The sequence below is a fragment of the Bos grunniens genome, chromosome 28 (assembly GCF_055505025.1).
Source record: "Bos grunniens cultivar Pamir isolate PY7600 chromosome 28, Bosgru_T2T1.0, whole genome shotgun sequence".
NCBI classification, from domain to species: Eukaryota; Metazoa; Chordata; class Mammalia; order Artiodactyla; family Bovidae; genus Bos; species Bos grunniens.
Window position 1 is genome coordinate 20,064,334 of NC_141192.1, and position 14,821 is coordinate 20,079,154.

Here is a 14,821-nt window from a genome sequence, read left to right on the forward strand (position 1 = left end):
CAAGGACCCGGACCTGAGTAGAGATGACCTCTTTCTTCTTATACCTGGTGCTCCTTTGACTCCACTTGCTTCTTTGGAGGACAAAGGAGCAGGCTAACAATGGGGCAAGCCAGCCTTTCAGATTATATTCGGGGACAGGCTTCCCCTGGGCACAACCTCTGTTTGGCCCTGGGGGGCGCAGAAGTGGATGGGAAACAAAGTGACGGCCATGTCAACCCTCTGGGGGACCCTGCAGACTTCAGTGCAGAGTATAAGGGGCTCAGACCCCCGACCCCGGGCCCGGTTACCAGCAGAGAGCAAGGTCTTTTGGACATTGGAGACCAGACTTCACAGGAGTACTTACAGGAGGCCCTGAAAGAGAGAGAGAAAATGCCAGGGTCAGTGTCACCGCCATAAGGGCTGCCTTAGAAGGAGTGTCCAAGAATTCTTCAGCCGTGGGGTTTCCAGCTGGTCTCCGAAGTTTGCATTTTCCTGGCCCACTTTCACCCATCTAATCTCTTCCCCCTTTATTTCACCTCTGTATTTTTATCACTGGATGAGAAATCCAGAGGTCTGGGCCCCAGGTGCAGCTGGGCTGTGGCCCTAACTTCCAGTCCATACCCCAGCTAGAAAACAGGCTCTGAGGGATCCACTCCAGTTTGGGCTCTTGGTGGCACTGCTAAATGTGGGGTGCTGGGCACCAAGGCACTTTGACAAGGGTCAGAGGGTGACAGAACCTGGAGATCACGCTCATCAGCACGCCTGCTGTCTCTCCATGCTCCCACGAAACGCAACGGGAAACAGGCAGGAGCCAAAGGAGGTTTTTCCCTGAGGTCCCCCCTGATGGCTATCAGGCCTGCCCTGGTTTCTGGTAAGCTCTGAGTCAGGCTTTCTGCCCTCCCAGGTCCACTGCCCACTCCCTCTTTCTCACCGCGCACCTCTGTGCCCCGGCCCCACCCTCCCTTCAGCCTCCCTCCTTTCTTTCCTCCTCCTTGTGGCCACCTCCCGCCTCCTCCCTCCCACAGGCCTCAGCAAAAGCCCTATCTCATTACCAAGAGCCAAGAATTACAAATTCAAATGTTCCTTACAAATTCAAGTGTTCCGCAAAAGGGGCAGGAGGATGGGTAGGGAGGTAAGGGAGAGAAAAAAGCAGCAGCCGAGAGATTGAGAACTGAAAGGCATCTCTGCAAACACGATTCACCAAAGCCCAGGGCCCGTGGGATTCCTGGGGCGTCTGCCTAGCCCCTAGTGACCTGGCCACGTTAACACAGCTGCGACTCCTGTCGCTTCTTTTATGCTTGGCCAATAAAGACTCCTTATATTTCCCCTGGCTCCTCGTGTTCCCAAAGCCAGCTTCCTTCTCTCTGCCTTCATCTGCCTGCTTCTCCATCCTCAGAGGAAACAGCCTCTTTCATCCTGGCCTCTGTCAAGCCATCACATTAAGGGAAACAGAGAGGGGTAGTTCCCGGGTGAGGAGGCCCCAGGCAGGCCGGCAGTGAGGCTTTCAAACAGCAAGAAGGAGGGAGGTCGAGGGAGGAGGGGGACATCTGGGATCTATTAGATGGAGGGGCAGGGGAACGTCACCCAGAATCTGAAAATATCCTGAGTGCACCAGCAAGAGGGGCCCAGCCCAGCTGGGAAGCCCGTGCCTCCTGGCCCGGGGAAGTGTCCTCGTGAGAAACAGGCTGGTGACAAAGTTCAGCCCACGGCAATGTGGGAATGGTTTTAGCCACATGGAGAGCAGATGCCCTGTGCCCGCTCCCAGTGCACAGGCTTCGGGGGCGGCGTCCCTGGTGACACAGCAGAGCCCCGGTGATGGCCCTGTCTGCTGTTAGCGGCCTCAGCCATGCATCTGTCACCAGATGCAGCCGGTGAGCCAACCTGAGACTTGGCACTTAGGTCCCACCCAGAGGAGAGGCTTGCTGGGTCCTCCCAAGTAATATAAATTCTACTGCTCATTTCACTGGTGGCTCAGATGGTAAAGCGTCTGTCTGCAATGCTGGAGACCTGGGTTCGATCCCTGGGTCAGGAAGACCCCCTGGAGAAGGCAATGGCACCCCACTCCAGTACTCTTGCCTGGAAAATTCCATGGATGGAGGAGCCTGGTGGGCTACAGTCCATGGGGTGGCGAAGAGTCGGACACGACTGAGCTACTTCACTTCACTGCTGATTTCAAGGATTTTTATATCACCACCACCACCGCCGCGCCTACTGCTGTGGTCCTTACGACATGCTGGGCCCAATTCTAAGTGTTTTCCACTACAGAGTAGATTCTGTTATACCTATCTTGTAGATAAGAAAACTGAGGCACAGCACAAACCCCCCAAGGTCAAGCTGCTAGTAACCGGTGGAGCTCCTGTCTCCTCGTCCACGCCTCTCACTCAAAAAGCAACCCATATATACCTATGGCCCATTCGTGTTGTTGTATGGCAGAAACCAACACACTATTGTAAAGCAATTATCCTTCAATTAAAGTCAAAAGGAAAAAGCCATCCACCTCACCCCCAAATCGCCCACAGACCTCTTCAGTCCTCTCCCCCAGATGCCACTGTGTTCAGCCTCTGGCTCCTCTCTCTGGACTCCACCCTCTCATCTCTCTTTTATGGGTCGCTTTTCTGATGCGAGAGAATGTGGTTCTGTCAAGCTCTACCAGGCTAGCGTTCCCCCACTTGCCACTCACACAGACTTCAGGATGGAAAAAGCCTGTGTTTTTCAATTGATTCTGTGCCTTTGGAAGGGGAAGAGGGATAGCTACTGCTGCTAAGTTGCTTCAGTCGTGTCTGACTCTGTGCGACCCCATAGACGGCAGCCCACCAGGCTCCCCCGTCCCTGGGATTCTCCAGGCAAGAACACTGGAGTGGGTTGCCATTTCCTTCTCCAATGCATGAAAGTGAAAAGTGAAAGTGAAGTCGCTCAGTCGTGTCTGACTCTTCACGATTCCATGGACTGCAGCCCACCAGGCTCCTCCATCCATGGGATTTTCCATGGGATTTTCCAGGCAAGAGTACTGGAGTGGGGTGCCATTGCCTTCTCCGGAAGAGGAATAGAGGACTTACCACAAAAGACCCTATCGTTAACAGTTTTTCCTTGTTAAGGATAATCCTCCAGGGTCCCCCTGGAAAATCTGTGGGCCCCTTGGGAAATCTACCTGCAGTCCCACCCCTGCTAGCTTCCATCAGAGCTCTGGATTTCAGAGAGCACGCTTCAACTAGCACCATGCTCAATGCCCAGCAGCTCGCAAGCAGCTTGGGAGCTGATGCTTCATGAAATCAGCCGTGCCTCAATGCCACTGGTGGCTCTCCCAGGTGGGTCACTTGGCCATGTTCAGTCACATGGCCATTAGTTGACTGGTCACCCTGGCCAAGCACCGTAAGAGTCACCCCAAGGCGTGGCCAAGTCCCCATTGTACAGATGAAGAAACAGAACCCAGGGAGGGGAGTGGTCATGCAGGGTCACCACGTAGATGGGTGTCAGGGATGGGTCCAGAACCCAGGTCTCCTGACTCCCCAGCTGGGAGTCTTCCTAACAGGCCACACTGCCTCTCATGGCCTGTGTAGTCTATTTTCTCACCCACCACCTCAGTGAGGCCACACTTGCCCTTCCTAGGGATTGGCTGATCTCCTCCAACCAAGACAGTCATGTTCCTCCTGAAGGGACATGTAGGGATGGACTCCAGTAAAGAATCCTGGGTTGTGTTCTGTGTCACACCTTTATTTCAACCATTTTTAGCATGCTCATTTATTCACTCAGCAAACATTTAACAAAAGCCTGCAGTGTATCCTAAGCTGTGCTTGGCTATGGCTCTACAAAGATGAATAAGGCACAGTCCTTGCATGTGAGGAAGGAAAACTTCATTTTTTAATCACCTAATATCTGCCAGGCCTGATGTGCTAGTGACACAAGATGAATAACTCATTTCCTCCTGTTGAGAAATCAAGTTTCCTATGTCAGAGAGCTGGAGAGATTCCAGAGAAGAGAACTAAAATGAACAAAAGGATTTAAGGGAGATAGGCTGTAGGAGGATTCACTCACTCACTCAATCAACATTTACTGAGTGGCTATGATGTGGCAGACATACTGCTAAACACAGCCCTTATAACAGCATGTTCAATCCTTATAACAACCACATGAGTTTGGCATTATCCCCATTTCACAGATGAAGAACCTGAGGCTTCAAGGTTAAGCAACCTGCCTAAGGTGGTCTCCCTGTCTTAAATGGCAGCATCTGTTATTTTTTAGGCTTAATTTCCATGTAACAGAGCCTGGATTTGAACCTGGTCTCTCTTTCCTGGAAGCCTGTGCCTTCCAGACTGGAGGTCATAAGGGCTGGAAGGGGCAGCCTTCTAATTTGGGCAGGTAAGGCCCCTCCCCCTCCCTTCCTCACTAGCCCTCCCCTCCTACCAGCCCTCCCCCGCCTCCCAAAACATAGAGGGCTCTGTCCCATCCAGACCTTGGATCCAATCCTGATCCTGAATAGAGAAGAAAAGGGCCACAGAGTGTGCCCGAGTTCAACATCATATGAGCTGTGATCTGATCCTGTTTGACTGCTGGGCTCCTAGCAGCTGGGGTCCTAGCCCCAACCCATGCCGCCTGGTGCTTGGTGCCAGGCTGCCTGCAGCTGACCACCTGCCACTTGTCTCCACCACGTGCTGACTCACCCATCCTGCCAGGACAGATGCTCTGCATCCCAGGCTCTCCTAGGACCTGGGTGACTAACTACAGTGCCTGTCTTGCTCTGTCTGCTAGAACAGGGATTCTTAATTGGGGTGGATCTTGACCCTTAGGGAACAGATGGCAATATCTGAAGACATTTTTGACTGTTACTACTGGGAGGCCACTTCTGGTTTCTAATGGATAGAGGCCAGGGGTACCATTAAACACCCTACAATGTACAGGGAAGTTTCCTATGATAAACCATTATCCGACTCCGAATCTCAAAAGCGTCAAGAGTGAGGAATCCAGCATGGACTAACAGAAGAAGTCCTGTCTCCAGGTTTCCCACATGCCTGTAGTCCTGCCTGTGCTCCTAGGTTGAGGCCCTGGTCCTCACTCTACCTATGGTTTGCCAACTTTGAGGATCTTCTATATGTTAGCCCATTCTCCCTCCACTCAAGACTTTGCTAGGACAAATGACAAGTCATTTATTGAGCAATTATTCTGTGCCTGACACTATGCAAACAATTTTACATACCTCCCAATGAATGAGCAAAGTAGCTACTATTATTATTATTCCCATTCCACAGATAGAAAAGCTGAGGCTCTGAGGGTATGTATTCATGGTCACAGAGTCATGCATTCCTGAGCTGGTCCTCAACGTGCTGGACTGCAGAACACTACTGTGGCATGAACACAGCCTGGCACGGCCTCTCAGGACCATGAGGCTCCCAAGAAGCCACACACATGGAGCGGAAATGACGGAGCAACCTCAGCATTAAGGAGTGCTGAAAGACAGAAACACGAGTAGCTCAAAAACTACCGAGAGAACTTGGTCAGTGACAGGTGTGATGGCCTATTAAGGGAAACTGAAATGAGGCAGCCTCTGCCCTTGGAGACTGATGTCAGAGAAAACAGGAAGCCCTTCTCCTGTGCAACCCCACAGTGGGGATACTGGCTTTACAGGGATGGTCCCTGCAAACTTCTGAGCAAAGCATCTGGATTTGGTGCCCTGGAAGCATGTCTGACGAACCATGCTTAGTGAACTGATGCTAAGAACCCTGTGTCTTAGCTCACTGAGCTTCACCACAACCCAGCTCTCATTTTACAGATCTGGAAACTGAGGCTTAGAAAGGACGTAAGTTACCTATGGTTCACGGCTGGCAAGGGATCCTGAGTTCCAGTCTAGTGCCCTTCCTGGAGCAGCCCACCACTGGCAGAGCTTTGAGAGGTGGCAGGCTTTACAGTTTTTAGAAAAAAATATATAAGTACTCAGATGGTGTCTTGTGAGGGCCGGTCATGCTCATCTCATCCCAGCTCTGCGTTCAGTGATGTCACATTGGCAGCTAGAAATCAACCACAGTAGGAGTATTCACACCACAGAAATTGGCAAAAGCTACAAAGCAGCCTCACCCTGACCCAAGAGCCAACTGTTAACCATGTTCCAGCACACTGTGCCTCTGATCTGTCCTATGATGATGTCAGCCACAAGGCATCTCCAGACCTTTCCAGCTCAGGTTGATGATGAGCAACAGGTCCTGAGAGGAGTGAGCTAAAACCACACATACCACACTCTCTATTCCTGCACTCGTGGCAGACATTGCTAATCAATCACAGCAAGTCTTCCCCCAGCGAGCCTTGAAAGGCTTCATAATTTTTTCCAATGTGGCTACTATTAATCAGCAGAAGCTGGCACGTGAGATGAAATCCATTAGTCATCTTGGAACTAGAGCCATCTGGCGGGTGAGACACAGGAAATCAAGTAGGGAAACATGGGGATTATTTTCTGACTAATCAGGGAGGGCTGGGCTAGCCTTGAGGGGCAGCGGAGTAGAGAGGCTGGGTACCCTGGACTCCCCAGCCATACCTCATGCCAGGGGTAGGAACTAACATCAGTTGCAGCCCTTTCTCCATCCAATTATCAAGACTGGCAGAGGGACTGGGAGATGTGAGCAGAAAAGGGACAGGAGCCAGTAAGATCCCCTCCAGTTTGGTTCATGTCCTGGTCCCAGGAGGTCCCCAGATGACCTACTGCTGCTACATCTGGAGCCACCGGAGGGCAACTTGAGTGGCCATCTTCCTGCAGACACCATGACGGGGCCTGGGGCCAGCTCTGATGGCTCCTGGACCCTTCTGCCCTTGGCAACAGCCCCCCTTCCCCACGGAGGTTGTCCCCGTTTCTTGACCTTGCTCCCCATCTTCTTTGGGAAGGGCCTGGGGACAGGCGGAGGCGGTGGGGTGGGGGAGGCACATAGTTCTGGATGTGTGTGGGAGGGGTGCCTGGGGAGCAGAGTCTCCTTGTCTCCCTAACATTCGTGCTCCCTTCCTCCTTCCTACAGAACCCCGATTTTATTCTAGTCTCCATCCACTCTTCACACAGCCCCGTGTCTCCAGGGAAGCCAATCCCTGGACTGGCTGGGAATGGGTGAGGGTAAGTGTCTGGGGTCAAGAACCCTCCAGAAGATGGCTCTGGTTGCGGGGTTGGTCAGTCTGTACAGTCAAAGAGGAAGCCCACAGCCAAGCATGCTGAGGGGTGGGACATCTTCCACCACTGCAGCTCCCACCCCCACGTACCCAGTGATGCGGAAGCAGCCCTGCGGCTCCAGGAAGTGGCCCCGAGGGCTGCGGGCTGGCAGGAGGCCACAGACAAGCAGGAGGAGGCTGGGTGTGGGGACCTGGCTTCAGGGGCTCTACCCAGGGGACAGAGGGCAGCATCAGCCCCTGCAGAATGGACAATGGCTCCGACCAAAGATGTCCACAGGCCACATCTGCGTCCTCTCCCCAGCACCATGACAGCTGTAATCCTGGGAGGATGAGAGAGCAAGGGCTGGTGTCCTGAACTGACCAAGCGATGAGCCTCAAAGGCTAAGTATTAAGCAGGACATGGCTGAGTTCTCTGGGTTATTTCTCTCACCCTCAGCAGAGGAAGGGGCTTGAGAGCAAAACTGAGTGCAGTATGAGGAGGGGGAAGACAACTGCATCTTCGTATACATGAGGGGTGTCCCCTGCATGCTCACAGGATGAGTGTTTATCATTATAAATACCTGCTCAGCACCGGCCGCCTATGGGCTGCTGTGCTGGACACCATGAAAGTCAGACACTGTCCCTGTTCCTGGGGGCTCCTCTAGCTCAGGAGGTGCCCCCCCACCCCCAAGTAACACCTGGACACTCTGTCTCTCCACTTGAGCATCTGACAACTCCTTCCTGCAGACAGAAACCAGGGGCCCCCCAGAGTCAGACTGCGGCTCTCCCCCTGATTTCAGGTGCTGGACCCTGACTTTCATCCAGATTAGAATCAGGTTTGCTTCAGGTCTTGGAGGGATGCTGTCCTCTCTCCCTTGAGGCCCCCACCTACCTGGGTCCCTACTCCCCAGTGAGCTCCTGCCTGGGGTGCCATGTGCCTGGACTTGGCTGTCCATAGACACATAGCCCTCTGTCCACTCAAGGCTCCTGTTTTACCTTTCCTTATTTGACCCACAAAACAGCCCTGAAAGGTTGCAGCAGGTACCAGTGGCCCCATTTTATGGGCGGGGGTCTGGGGTTCAGGCAGGAGAAGTGTTGCCCAGCGAACTTGGGTCTCCCCCTCTGGCTCCAGCCCCTGGGCAGCCCGCTCACCTGCAGACTTGCGCCAATGACCACTGACTGTCCGGGGAGGGGCAGTGGTCTTAACAAGACCCTTGACTGCCTCTCTCCTCCTATCCCCCTGCACTTGAGCCCTGAACTGGGGCTTTCTTAGTCCCTTTGCTTGTCATGTTGGTCCTGCGGGAGGACAAGCCTCCGATGCATCACCCCTCTGACCCCAGACCTTCTTCCTGTCGCCGGATCTGGCCACAGTATCCGATGTTCCTGTGACAGGCCCTGCTCTGGGCAGCTCAAACATCACAGCTCTGCTGGCCAGGCCCCACCAGGCAACTGCTGGAGGAGGGGAGGGTTGGGTCGGTGAGGATTCGAGACCCTGGTCAGACCCACAATGGGACATTACCCGCTCCCCTCCCCGGAGACCCAGGAGAGGCCATGGGTTTCTTGGGTTTTGTCTTTACAACAAGGCCTGTAGCTTCCAAGGATGAACTTTTTTTATATTAAAGTCACAGTTATTGACAACCCTTTATGGGGCTGGTATCCTGAGTTTTGTCTCACCATGGTTATAAATACTAATATTTTAGTAAGGACTCAGCAACCTCCATCAAGAGCCAAGCATGTTTTACATCATCTCATCTACTCTTCACGACAGCCCTGCAAAGTGACACTACTATTATCCATAGCCATCAGAGGAGGAAACTGAGGCAGAGAGGTCACATCAGTGGCTTATGGTCATAGAGCCAGAGCCAGGGCAGCTCTGCCATGTGCTTAGTGGCAGAGCTGTGCATTACATCACAGATTAGCCTCCACAACCCTGACAAGCAGTTTCAGCTCTCATTGCTCCATTTTACAGATGGGTCTCTTGAGGCACAGAGAAGTTAAGTAATTTATCTCAGGTCACACAGCTGTTAAGAGGCTGGCATTTGGAATCAGTTATACCTTAAAGCTCTCCTTTTTGACCCCTATATTTATCGCTTAAGTGAAAGCAAATAAAAGTTAGTAAGACTTTGGTGGTGGGGCGAGAAAGATAGACTGCTGAGAATGAAAATCTGTAATAAGTCCTTTCTAGTCCCTTTGATGGAGAAGGAAATGGCTACCCACTCCAGTATTCTTGGCTGGGAAATCCCATGGACAGAGAAATCTGGCGGGCTACAGTCCATGAGGTCTCAAAAGAGTTGGACACGACTGAGAGACTAAACAACAACAGTCCCTCTGAGGATTGCATGGTCATTCAGACCACTCTCATCTCTCTTAAAGTTGGGTCCTCAAGCACCCCCACTCAAGGCTGATTGTTAACCTCACCGAGACACTGCCTGTCTGAGCAGCAACTACAGGCAGCCACACACATACTCGGTCTCATAACTTCATTGTTACTTTATTTAGCAGCAGAGGGACAGAACCTTGACAACTTGCACTTTCCACTTATCCAACTGGGCTCCTGCCCAGAATCATGGGTAAGAGCATGGGCTCTGGAGCCAAACGGTCACAGGTTCAAATTCCAACTTTGCTACTTGCTAGCTGTGTGACCTTCAGCAAGTTGCATAACCTCTCTGAGTCCCAGTGTCTTTTCCTATAAAATGGGGGTAATGATATTATCTGTGTGCCTAGTTGCTCAGTCATGTCTGACTCTTTGTGACTCCACGGACTATAGTTTGCCAGGCTCCTCTGTCCACAGGATTTTCCATGCAAGAGTATTGGAATGGGTAGCCATTCCATTCTCCAGGGGATCTTCCTGACTCAGAGATGGACCTTCATTGGCAGGTAGATTCTTTACCGTCTGAGCCACCAGGGAAGCCCAATCATATTATCTACATTGTTGGATTTCAAGGAGTAAAGGAAAGAATACAGATAAAAATTTAACACTATTCCTGGCTTAGAGTAAGCATATATAGTAAATGATAGCTATGATAATTACTATGGTTATGAACTTGGAAAAAATGACCTCCTATCCCAGAAGGGTATGATGCCTTCCTCCATTCCAACCACAAGTATGGCTAACACAGAGAACTCTTCCCATGTTCCAGGCACTGTTCTTTTGTTTTATGGACATGACCGTATTCAGCTCTTAAAGGCATTATAAGATGGATACCTTTGTGAGCCTCATTTTGCAGATGAGAACACTGAGGCATAGAGAGGTAGTATCTCCTGTGTGGGGTCACGACTGGTGACCCAGGACCCAGGCTGTTAATTTCCATGCTGCTCTGCCTCCCAGATGAGCCCCTGAAGCCCTGGAAACTGCAAAGAACAAACAGGCAGGGGTCAGGGTAAGCTGAGATAAGCAGAGCAGGATGGATGGGGCTGGGCCACCATGTGAATGAAATAGTATGAAGTCACCAGTGTTGAACCCTCGGGATGAATTACGCATTTTCTTGCTTCCTTGGACACTTCCAGGTTGGGGTCAGAAGAAGAAGTCCTGAGTGAGGAAATCTCAGTATAGGTCTTGCTGATGGAGATTGCAGGCCCAACTCAGCAGACTGAGGCCAAAGGCAGGCATTGTTCTCTGGCCGCCAGTTTCCTGAGTGGCCTCCGGCACAGGGCAGAGGGGCTGGGCTGCTGGAGCACAGATGGGGGCAGCGAGGCCAGGGAATGGGGAGAGGTTTTCTATCAAGACATTCCCTGTGGTGTCAGGGTGGCAACCAGTCAGGGCTGGGGTGTCCATCAGATTCTGCTGGCTCTGACCTGTATTTTGATAAGGATCGAGAGCCCCACTTGAACTTATCACCCTTCTCTAACTCTGGCAAGAGGCCATGAGATCCTCCCACAAGCTCTGGACAGCTCTCCCAAGGAGAGTTACTTCCTGCCCCGCCCCCATCCCTCACCTTGGGTCTTTCCCAAGAAGTCAGCAGTTGTGCAAGCAATGCTCCTTCGTCACATCCAAAGGCACACAGAGTTCTCCAGCAGAGGTCACAGCATGTACATCGCAGCTCCACGGCATCTCCTCCAGGCAGTTGGCTTTGATTTACTACAACCCCAGAGTCCTACGCACAATTCTCTCAAAGTTCTTAAAATATTTGGTTAGCTATTGTTCTCATTTCTATGCAAGGATGCCATTTACATGTTTTTCTTTTTTGTCTTTTCTGTTAGACTCTAAGATTTCTGATGGGTGCAACCTTCAATCATTAGTCACTATTCTAAGAGAAGTTGAGGAAGATTAGATGCTGCCAACTCCAGAGCCTATGAGAAGCCAGATAGGTAATGAATGAATGAAGAAAGCCAGGTGTAGCCCAACAGGGAGTGGTAGAGACTGTGGCAAAGTGCCAAAGGCTTGCTTGTGCGCCTAAGATACAGTCACTGCCTATCAGTTCCAACTAAGTACTGCCAGGAGGGAATGCAGACACACCACTGTCAAATCTTGAAAATAAGCAAGAAAAGTTCCAATTGGATAATTCATGTAAAATCTTCTGATTTCTAAATGCTGATACTAATTTAAATAATTTTTTTTTAAACTACTACTCTGCAAGCTAAACAAAGCTGCATTTGGTCTTCAAGCTGCTAATTCACAATTCATAACCTCTGGAAACCTTCCAGACCTGATGTGTTCCAATCCCACAGCCCAGAATATGTGCTCATATTGCTGAGAACATGAATGGGTGGATGAGTGAGTCAATTGGCTGTCACTGAGCTAGAAGTCTGTGAAGAAACAGTGTCCTAATAGTATTTGCAAACCGAGCTTATGTTTGAGAGTCAGCTTTAATCAAGTGTGGAATTGTCTAGCTATACCAACTTCAAGCATGTTTACACTCATCCGCCTTTGCCTCCCTTCTCTTGCTGGGTGTGGAAGCCCAGAACTGGAGACTAGTACTGAACAAGTCCTAAGCCTCAGGGTGCCAGGTGAGTTAGAAAGCTGAGCTTTACTCAGGTTTGGAGGTAAAGCAGGGTTGTGTTGAACAGTGATTGAGATTAATTAACAATTAGTGAGATGCTTAATTGCCCTGTGTATCTACTTTTCTTAAATCTTACTTTAAATTGAACACAATTAAAAATATACACTGTGATGAATAATTAATAAATGTTAATGTTTGGTCAAAATTCAGAGTGTTTAACTTATAAAAATAGCATAACCAAGTGAAAAATCTGCTTGTCTCTCTCTCTCAATTAACCATGTCCCAAGCACCTGTGCTACCTGCCTACGAGGTCATGGTTAAGGTGAGCATGTTTAACTTCGGGTCATTTGTTGTTGTTAGTTGGTAAGTCATGCCCAACTCTTTGTGACCCATGGACTGTAGCTCACCAGGCTCCTCTCTCCATGAGATTTTCCAGGCAAGAACACTGGAGTGGGTTGCCATTTCCTCCTCCAGGGGATCTCCCCGACCCAGGGATCGAACCCTTGTCTCTTACATCTCCTGCATTGGCAGGCAGATTCTTTACCACTGAACCACCAGGGAAGTTCCTGTGGGCCATTTAGCTATAACGAAATGTATAGTCTCAGGGACAGCAGGCTGGCATTCTGGCATGGGCCTCTTCCATACCACCTGCCTGGATGGTACAACAAACCTTCTGAACAGGATAACAGCTAGTGGGTGGCAGGTAGACTGGGCACTTCCTACTCACTATCTCTAATCCCCATAACAACAGTATATTTGCACACATTCTAATTTACCAGGTGAAAATTCCAGGGCTCAGTAAGGTTAAATAGATTTTCCAAGGTCAAATAGCTAATAAATGATGGAGGTAGGATTCTCTCCTGGGCCCATCAGACTGCAGAGTCCATTCTCTTTCCACACCAGCACACTCCCTAAGGAACTGGGCACACCCACTCTTCCTTACATGGAACAAAGTTGTTTAGTACCCAAGATTCTGCAGGGATGCACTGGCAGGGTTGAGGTGAAAGTCCAGATGTCAAACTCCTATTTGTAGTACCAGACTACTCTGGGATAGAAAAGACCTGGGATACAGACCACTACTGATCTATCCAGGGCCCAGGGCAGACATAACTAATCTATCTCTATGCTGCTTCTCATACTTTTGGCAGCCACGACCAGTCAATCACAGCTGGCTCCCGTGAACAAACATATTTGCCATCCTTGGCCGGGAAAGAACTCTCATAAATGGAGGATGTAGAAGCTCTAACCAGAGTCTTGTGGCAAGCAGAGATAGATGGAAACCACTATCTTTTGAACTGAAAGAGCCTAAACATGTGATAGGAGAAGAGGCAGAAGGAAGGAGAAAGGATGAAGCTGGGCTCTGTCTGTGGTCTTATATCCCAACCCAGACAGGCTGGGGGGCCAGCCTGGTTTGCACAGTGAGCTGGGTGACCTCATGGGTCTGTGTTGGGGCCGCGGGATGGCTGTGGTGAAGAGGGGCCGAGGAACTGGATACATCTGAGCTGAGAAGAGTGAAAACACTTTGGATCTCGCATTTGGCTTTGCTTTCTAAAAAGAGTTTGGTTTGTTTTTCTGGCATTTATTTATTGTTAAAACAGCTCTTTAGGAACATTAAAGGACATTTTGTGAAAGAAAAGCATCACCCCCCGAGCCCCCTGCTCGCACACAACTGTTTCCATTTTCCCTTCTTCCCTCTGATCCTCCTTCACATGCATACCTAGGCAGGGCTGAAACCAGCCAGCACGCAATAGGGAATTCCTGCTTCTTTCACTCAACACGACAAGGTAATCACATTCCCACATTCCTGCCGCCTTCCAAAAGACATCTTTTAAATGACTACACAATATACCGTGATTGGCCTAGAGTTGCTGGCTACTAGATCTGGAAATCTCTGTTTTTTATATTTTATGTTACAACTAATATCTTTGTGCATTTAGCATTTTTGATAATTTTTCTTAGGCTAAGGAAGCAAGACTACTGGGTTGATAGGAAACCTTGTGTGAATACCACTCTGACTTTCTGCCCTTGCTTTTGACCTCACATGTGTATAAACTCTTGAGAGTTTTCAAAGTGCTGTCCCTCAGCTGGGAGGTGGGGACGCCTATTCCAGGCCCCCCAGTGGAAAAGAGGCCTCGATGGAGTTCCTGCATGTTTATAAGCCCTGCCTGCAGGTTTGGGGGTTGCACGTGGAGAGGGGGTGAGATGTGGAGCCCACAGGAAATGGGGACATGGTATCAAGGGGAGGGTGAAGCCTCTCTGGTGGCCACCAGTGTCCCCTCCTTATGGAATGTCGCTTCCCGACAGGAGGCCCTGCCTGACTTTTTAATTAAGAGAAGATGCTGTTTAGAGGGGGCGGTGGTGGGGGGTGGGAGTGGGGGGAGGCGGGGCCTGGGAGCCCAGGCTGTCTTATCAGGTGCTGATTCCCAGGGAAAAACAGCAGAGAAGTCTTTACCCACCATACACAGCCCCTCCACCCCGCCCCTGCAGCTGGGCAGCCTGAGGCCAGGGTTTCCATGGGGTGGGGTAGGGGGGCAGGCGGGCGTGAGAGCTCTCTTGGAAGGAAAGGCTGGGTGGTCTCCAAAGCTCTGGTCCCCTTCTGCCTGAGGCACCAGGAAAGCACAATAAACACAGGCTAAGCAGCTTCAGCCCCAGCTCAGCCCCATTCCCTGGCCCAGCCCCAGCCTGGCCCCAGCCCGGCCCTGTCCAGCTTCAGCTGCTGAGTCCACATTGGCTGAGAGCATCACTTCATTCCCCGAGAGAAGTCTGACAGTTTCACCCATCTAGTC